Here is a 6,676-nt window from a genome sequence, read left to right as displayed (position 1 = left end):
TTGTTAGATTGCATATCATATGTATAAGTTTCAAGTTGATGATCAAGTACGAGGAGATCAAACCTTGAGAAATATAATGGATAAAACTCAACTAGTTGTATCAATTTTTTCTTATCAAAAGTTGAAAATGAATTTTGTGAACACAAACAAACTACATAAAGAAGTAATTTGGTACCTGCCTTTGAAAAATGATCATTTAACTCTTGAAGTTGCATATCAATAACATCATAGAATAAATCAACACGATAGTGATGCACATTTATAAGTTCTGGTGGATTATGATGGGGACTATTGATAACTAGCAATTTTATCTATTATTTTGGCTCCTATACTTTATATTTTTACCTTCTCGTATGATATATTTGGTGTTTATATCATGTTTTACGAGTAAGAATTTATTTTAGATTTAATTATAATTTTCCTACAATTATGATGTTATTTCTTATATTTTGAATTTGGTTTTGTAGGAAATCTAAAGAGACATGGATCCAAGTCGAGTTAGGCCAAGTTTGGCTTGATTTGAAGGGGAAAAGGAGGAGATCAAATTTGGAGCATCTAGGTAGGGGTGAGTATTCGGTTAAAACCGAATCAAACCGAATAAACCGAACCTGAATAAACCGAACCCGAATAAATTGATTTTTTAAAAAATAACTGAACCGACCGAATTACTCGTTAAAACCCGAACAAATTGAACCGATTAAAAATCGGTTAATTCAATTTTCAATCGAATAGGCCGAATTCTTCACAGTAATGCTGATTGCAGATGAGAGCTTTGTTTCAATTAAATCAACGTAGTATTTCTTATTGTTGTATGCTACCATTAAACTGTCACCAGTTGTCAAGAGAAGTTTCTTAAAGTTGTTTCCAAGTTGCAACAACTCAAAAAGAAAATATACTTAGATGTATGAGGCTAAAGTTGTAATTGATGTACACAACCCATTAAATGAACCAAGGACAAAAAATAAGAAACAGAAATATTCTTGGATGATGCTAAATTAACTAGCAAACGAGATTTACGAACATAGCCTTGGGGTTTGAAATATCCAAAAAGTCTTTTGTATGAGGCTGCAACTTCACATATGTACCCTTTGGGAGGGTTGCATTCTTGACACGGACAATATCTCCCTCCTGCAGAAGTGAATTTTGCATCATGTGAAGGATAAGAAGAAATGAACCATAATACCTTACACAGAGGACCATAAATCATATTTTTTTTAACAATTAAACAGGGAGATAAATATGCAAAAGAAATTCAAGGTCTAGCCTACCCAATATGGCATGTATATGAGTATATCATTCCTTCTTCTGCTATAAATTCTAGAACATCAGAAACTCTTTCTGTTGCTATAAAATTCCTAAGAAAAACAAGTGGAAATTTAACCTGATGATTTATGATAGTAGCAGCCGATCTCTGAATTTCACGTTCCTCTTGATCTGCAAATAATTTTGCTTTCATTGCAGCTGCAGATAAGCCATCCATTGAGCATGTTCTACAAGTTCAGAGGAAAGCAAAGTAGAATCATTTTTAGCATGTGGCAATTGGCCTTTTACAGTACCATCTGCCAGTAAATTAAATGTGAGCATAACAATTGACAATTAATCAATTACACAAGTTAAACTAGAAAATTATCAGCAATATACCTTTCTGATGACTTAAGCTTACATGTGGTGCATGAGTATCAACGTCAACATGTGAATTCTCAGATCCATTCCTTTAAAGATGAAAAAAAAAAATGCAAATATGGTTCACAGATCCATAAAACTAAAATAACAGACTATGCTATGGATACAGAAGAAATAGTTTTTCAAAATATATATGCCTACGTCTATATGCTATACAATTAAAGATAAAAGAAAAAAGACAAATTGAATGCAATAGTAGATGTTGCATGACAAAAATTCACTACCAATGTCCTTAACAAGTGAAACTGGAGGCACTGACCTTGAGTCATCTCTGGTCAAGATAGATAATGCTGCACTTGCAAATGCTACAGCAACTCTTGGTCCAACTGAGGAGGTTAAGAAGGCTACCTACAAATTTTCAGACAATATGATTTTTTTATAATATTGAAGTATTAGAAACTTTCATCAAACAACCAAAAACTGCCAACGGTGAAAAAATAACTACGAACCTACAGTGCAAACATTTCAACTTACCAAGATGGTCAAGAGCAGAGGGTGGCATTATGACTGAAAGAATAAAAGTAAATTAAGTTAAAGAAGGCTAAAATGTATATAAAAAAACTACAATAACAACATAAGGATCAAGGAACAACTTGTTTACTTTTATCCCCCATCTCCGGTTGAGGTTGCATAGATAGGAGATTATTTTTTTTTTTGTTAAAACAAACTTCAACAAATTAAACCAAAGCTTATTTATTTTAAGCAAGGTCAACTAATTTTAAATGTACACCAGTATACTATGAAAAATACTAAGCTATGCAGTAAGCTGTGAGTATTTGATTGCGTGATTGTTAAGATTGCAATCCTATTGTTAGGACTTAGGAGTTAGAATCTTGTAATACAATGACCAAAATTTCCACTAAACAATCTAAATCACTTGGTTGGAAGTTGGAACCGCAAGAAATTAAGATCCAATATTAATTAATTGTCCTTGATCCTCACAGTTATAAACTCATGGAATACACTAACAAACTCAAATAAAAACTTCATTATTGCTAGTCTCAAACAGAACATAAAAAAAAAAGTAAGAACTTAGCTAGTATCAAGAACAAAAATAGCATAGCCAAAGTAAGATTGCAATATCATACTCTTTCATAAGGAATTGGATTGCACCTTTCCTTGTCCTTTAGAAAATGATGGATCCAGCTCAGTGCACTTCTCGACATCTTTAAAACCTTCAAGCAAAGCACCTAACTTTGTGTAGCATGCTGCCTTAGCAGTAAACTTTTAAAAGCTTGAGTCATCAAATATAAAAATACTATGAAAAGGCTGAGTAGGAGTTAGAATTACTATTAACAAGTGGGTGTTTTCAATTGCACAAGACAATCTAGGCAAAATTACAACGAGTACAAAAGGTTCTAGGCTAACAGATCATCTACTTGTTTGAGATATACAAAAAACTTCATACAATATTTTGATTACATCAAGATAAAAATTCATCATTTGGAGAGCAATTTCAATGCATAAAGCAACAAGGTCAGCCCCAACATAGCCATGTGTCTACAATCCTTTCCAAATCAACCTACATTATATAGATCAAATTGCATAAAATCAACATGTATTGCCACATGTTTATTGAACAAGGTAACAACAATTGAAAATGATCACTTACATCATTAGATAGGTTCAAGGTCAATTTAAATAAAATATAATATTTAAACATACCATTGTTTATCACCGGTGTTGTCGAAGAAGATGAGTCCATTATAATTTTTGAGAATTTTGATAAAAAAATGCAAGTTATCACAATACTCTTTATAAGTTTATAATTATAAATAAAAATCTAATTATCTTTTTCTTAAAAAGAAAAACTTACCGCTTTCAAGTTTTTCCACATCCTCTAAAATTTCTTCGATGTTGCGTGGTTTCAAATTTAACTGAAGCCAATCTTGAGTGCAAATAAGACTTTCTACCACCTTCAGAGTCAATGAACTCCTAAAACAATCAAGTACCTGACCACTAGTACTAAAAGTAGATTCTGAAGCAACTGTTGATATCGAAATGGCTAATACATCACGAGCAATTTGAGCAAGTATAGGAAATCTGTGACAATTTTGCTTCCACCATCCCAAAATGTCAAAATTATCACAATACTCTTCAACTATTTCATTAAGATACTTGTCTAATTCTGACATATTGTCATCACTAAAAACTTGTGACTTTTGTTTCTTATACTTGGCTATAATTGTTTGTCTTTTCAAATCACTCATATTATTTGAAGTATTGCCCTTGTCTACTGATTCTGAAATAGATGGGACTCTTGAAGTATTACATTGAGGTTTCATTTTTTCCTTATAATTCTTGTACAAAGCAAATAAAGTGTCCTTTATGATCTTTTCTACTCTTTCACCCTTCTCATCTCCATATAATTCAATCAACATAAATTCTCCGAAATCCAATTTATGCCTTGGATCAAGCACCACCGCAATATAAAGCAACTTATTCATTTTCTCAGGATCTCCCCAATACTTGTCAAATTTATTTTTCATTTTAATTCCCATTGAATACACATCAAGATCATCACTTTCTTGCCACTCCTTCAAGATGGTAAAAATATAACTAATCTCATGTGCAAAAGTATTGGATGTGACATACAAAGATCTTGAAACTTTTAATGTTAGCTCATAAAAAACTTGCAGTAGAGATGCAAAATGTCTAACATTAGCCCAATCTATACTTGTTGGCTTCCCATTAAAAGTCTTCAATTCTCTTTTAGGTTTACCATTTGATTCAAATATCATCTCTCCATTCTCATTCAAAATTGTATGCCATTCTACTTATTGAAGATCTAATTTAAAACATGAATCTTATTCATCAAACCTATCAAAATCTCTTTCAAATTTTTGAGCTGTATTCAATATTAAGAAAGTTGAGTTCCATCTAGTTGGTACATCTAAACATAATGAGTTCTTGCTTTCAATTTTTTCAATCTCAACACATTCTTTGAACTTGCTTAATCTAGAGGGGGATTGCTTAACATATATAATTGCATTCCTAACGTTCATCACAGATTGATTTATATCTTTTAAACCATCAGCAACAATCAAATTGATTATATGAGCTACACATCTCATATGAACATATTCTCCCTTCAAAATAGTGGAATCCCAATTAGTCATCTTTTTTCTGAAACTATTGATAGCAACATCATTTGAAATTGCATTATCAACTGTAATTGTGAAAATTCTGTCAATTCCCCAACCTCTCAAGCAATTTTCAATGGCTAAACTAATAGCATCTCCTTTATGACTTGCAATTGGACAAAAATTGAGAATTCTTTTCTGTAAATTCCAATTTGTATCAATAAAATGAGTTGTTAGACACATATAGTTGATTTTTTGAATCGATGTCCATGTATCAATGATCAAACAAACTCTTTGTGTTAAATCATACAACACTTTTTTTAATTTTTCCCTTTCTACTGTATATAATTCAACACAATCATGTGCAATCGTCCATCTTGAAAGAATTCAAAACTTTGGACATACCATAGCCATAAAGCTTTAAATCCTTCTCTTTCTACAAATTTGAAAGGAAGTTCATCCATGATGATCATTCTAGCTAATGCTTTTCTAGATGCATCTTGATCAAATTTCCAAGAAGTTAGAGACACCTCACCCTCTCTTAAACTTTGTAAACTTAACTGTGCTTGAATTGTTTCAACAACATCAGGGTGTTTTTTACATGAGGTAATATGAGATCTCAAACTTGTTGTTCCATTCCTGTATGGATCACAAAAAAATTCTTTATCACAATATTTGCATTTGACTTTTATCTCTGATGCATCATTAGTAAACTTTATGAAATGGTCCCATACTTCACTTCTCGGTTTCATTGCTTTTCTTTTGGTTACCTTTCTTTTGGAATCTACAATAGTTTTTGTTCCCACAGTAAGACCACTTTCAGATTGTGGTATTGAACAACTATTATTAACCTCCATATTTGATAAATCTCCTTGCATTGATATCAGACAAATATTGATCACAGTTCACAGATGATTCACAAACACTGTTTAAAAAATATTACAAGGTGTGATAACATTGTTTAAAATATAAATGATTAAAATTGAAAGATAAATATGAAACTCAACTAATGACTAAGCATGATGTTTAGAATGTCTAGCTACTATTAAATGCTTGAGTTCAACAAAGAATTCATATGCCATACAAAATCAATGATTACTAATTTCAAAATATTGAGTAAGTTATAAGTAGGTATTACTTACCCACACTATAGGGTAGTTGTTGGCTACTGTGGTGTGAGGATGAGGGGGCTCTGGAGTCTGGAGGAATGAGCCAGCGGTGAGAGTGACGGGAAATGGGAGGGTTGAGTAGTAAGCAGGGAGGAACACAAATAGAGCGATGGGAGGATGGAGGGTTGCTGAGCAGTGAGCAGGAAGGACCGGCGGAGAGAGCGACGAAAGGAGGAAGGGCTGAGCAGTGAGCAAGAAGGGGCGAGGAGATGCTCGGAGAAGGAAGGAGGGATGGCTGGAGGACTGGTGGAGATGTGGACTCGCTCGACAACGAGAGGAAGGAGGACTGAGCAGGGGGGGACCAGAGGAGATGCGGAGTCGTAGGTTCGGCGAGATTATTATGGGGGGAGAGAACGCTGATCACGACAGATCGCCGGAGTCGGTGATGGGAGGCGAGAGCAACATCGAGAACGGGAGCATGACTGCATGAGCGGCAAGGGAGGACTAAGGAGCGAGTCGTGCGGAGATGGGAGACGAGAATAGGGATTTTAGGGTTTACCGGTTTACTTCATTACTTGTGATTTAAGCCCGGTTCAAGTTCGGTTTTTTCGGTTTAACCGAATAACAAATTTTAGAACCGAACCCGAACCGATTAAATCGAAATAACTGATTTTGTAAACTGAATTAACTGAAATTCTGAATTAACCGAACTGAAATTAAAATATCGGTCGGTTCGGTCGGTTTGTTCGGTTTAATCAAATTTTTTCTCACCCCTACATCTAGGTCGTTGATTGAGCTTAA

Source organism: Zingiber officinale, chromosome 1B, assembly GCF_018446385.1.
Source record: "Zingiber officinale cultivar Zhangliang chromosome 1B, Zo_v1.1, whole genome shotgun sequence".
Classification (NCBI taxonomy): Eukaryota; Viridiplantae; Streptophyta; class Magnoliopsida; order Zingiberales; family Zingiberaceae; genus Zingiber; species Zingiber officinale.
This window is presented reverse-complemented; position numbering follows the sequence as displayed.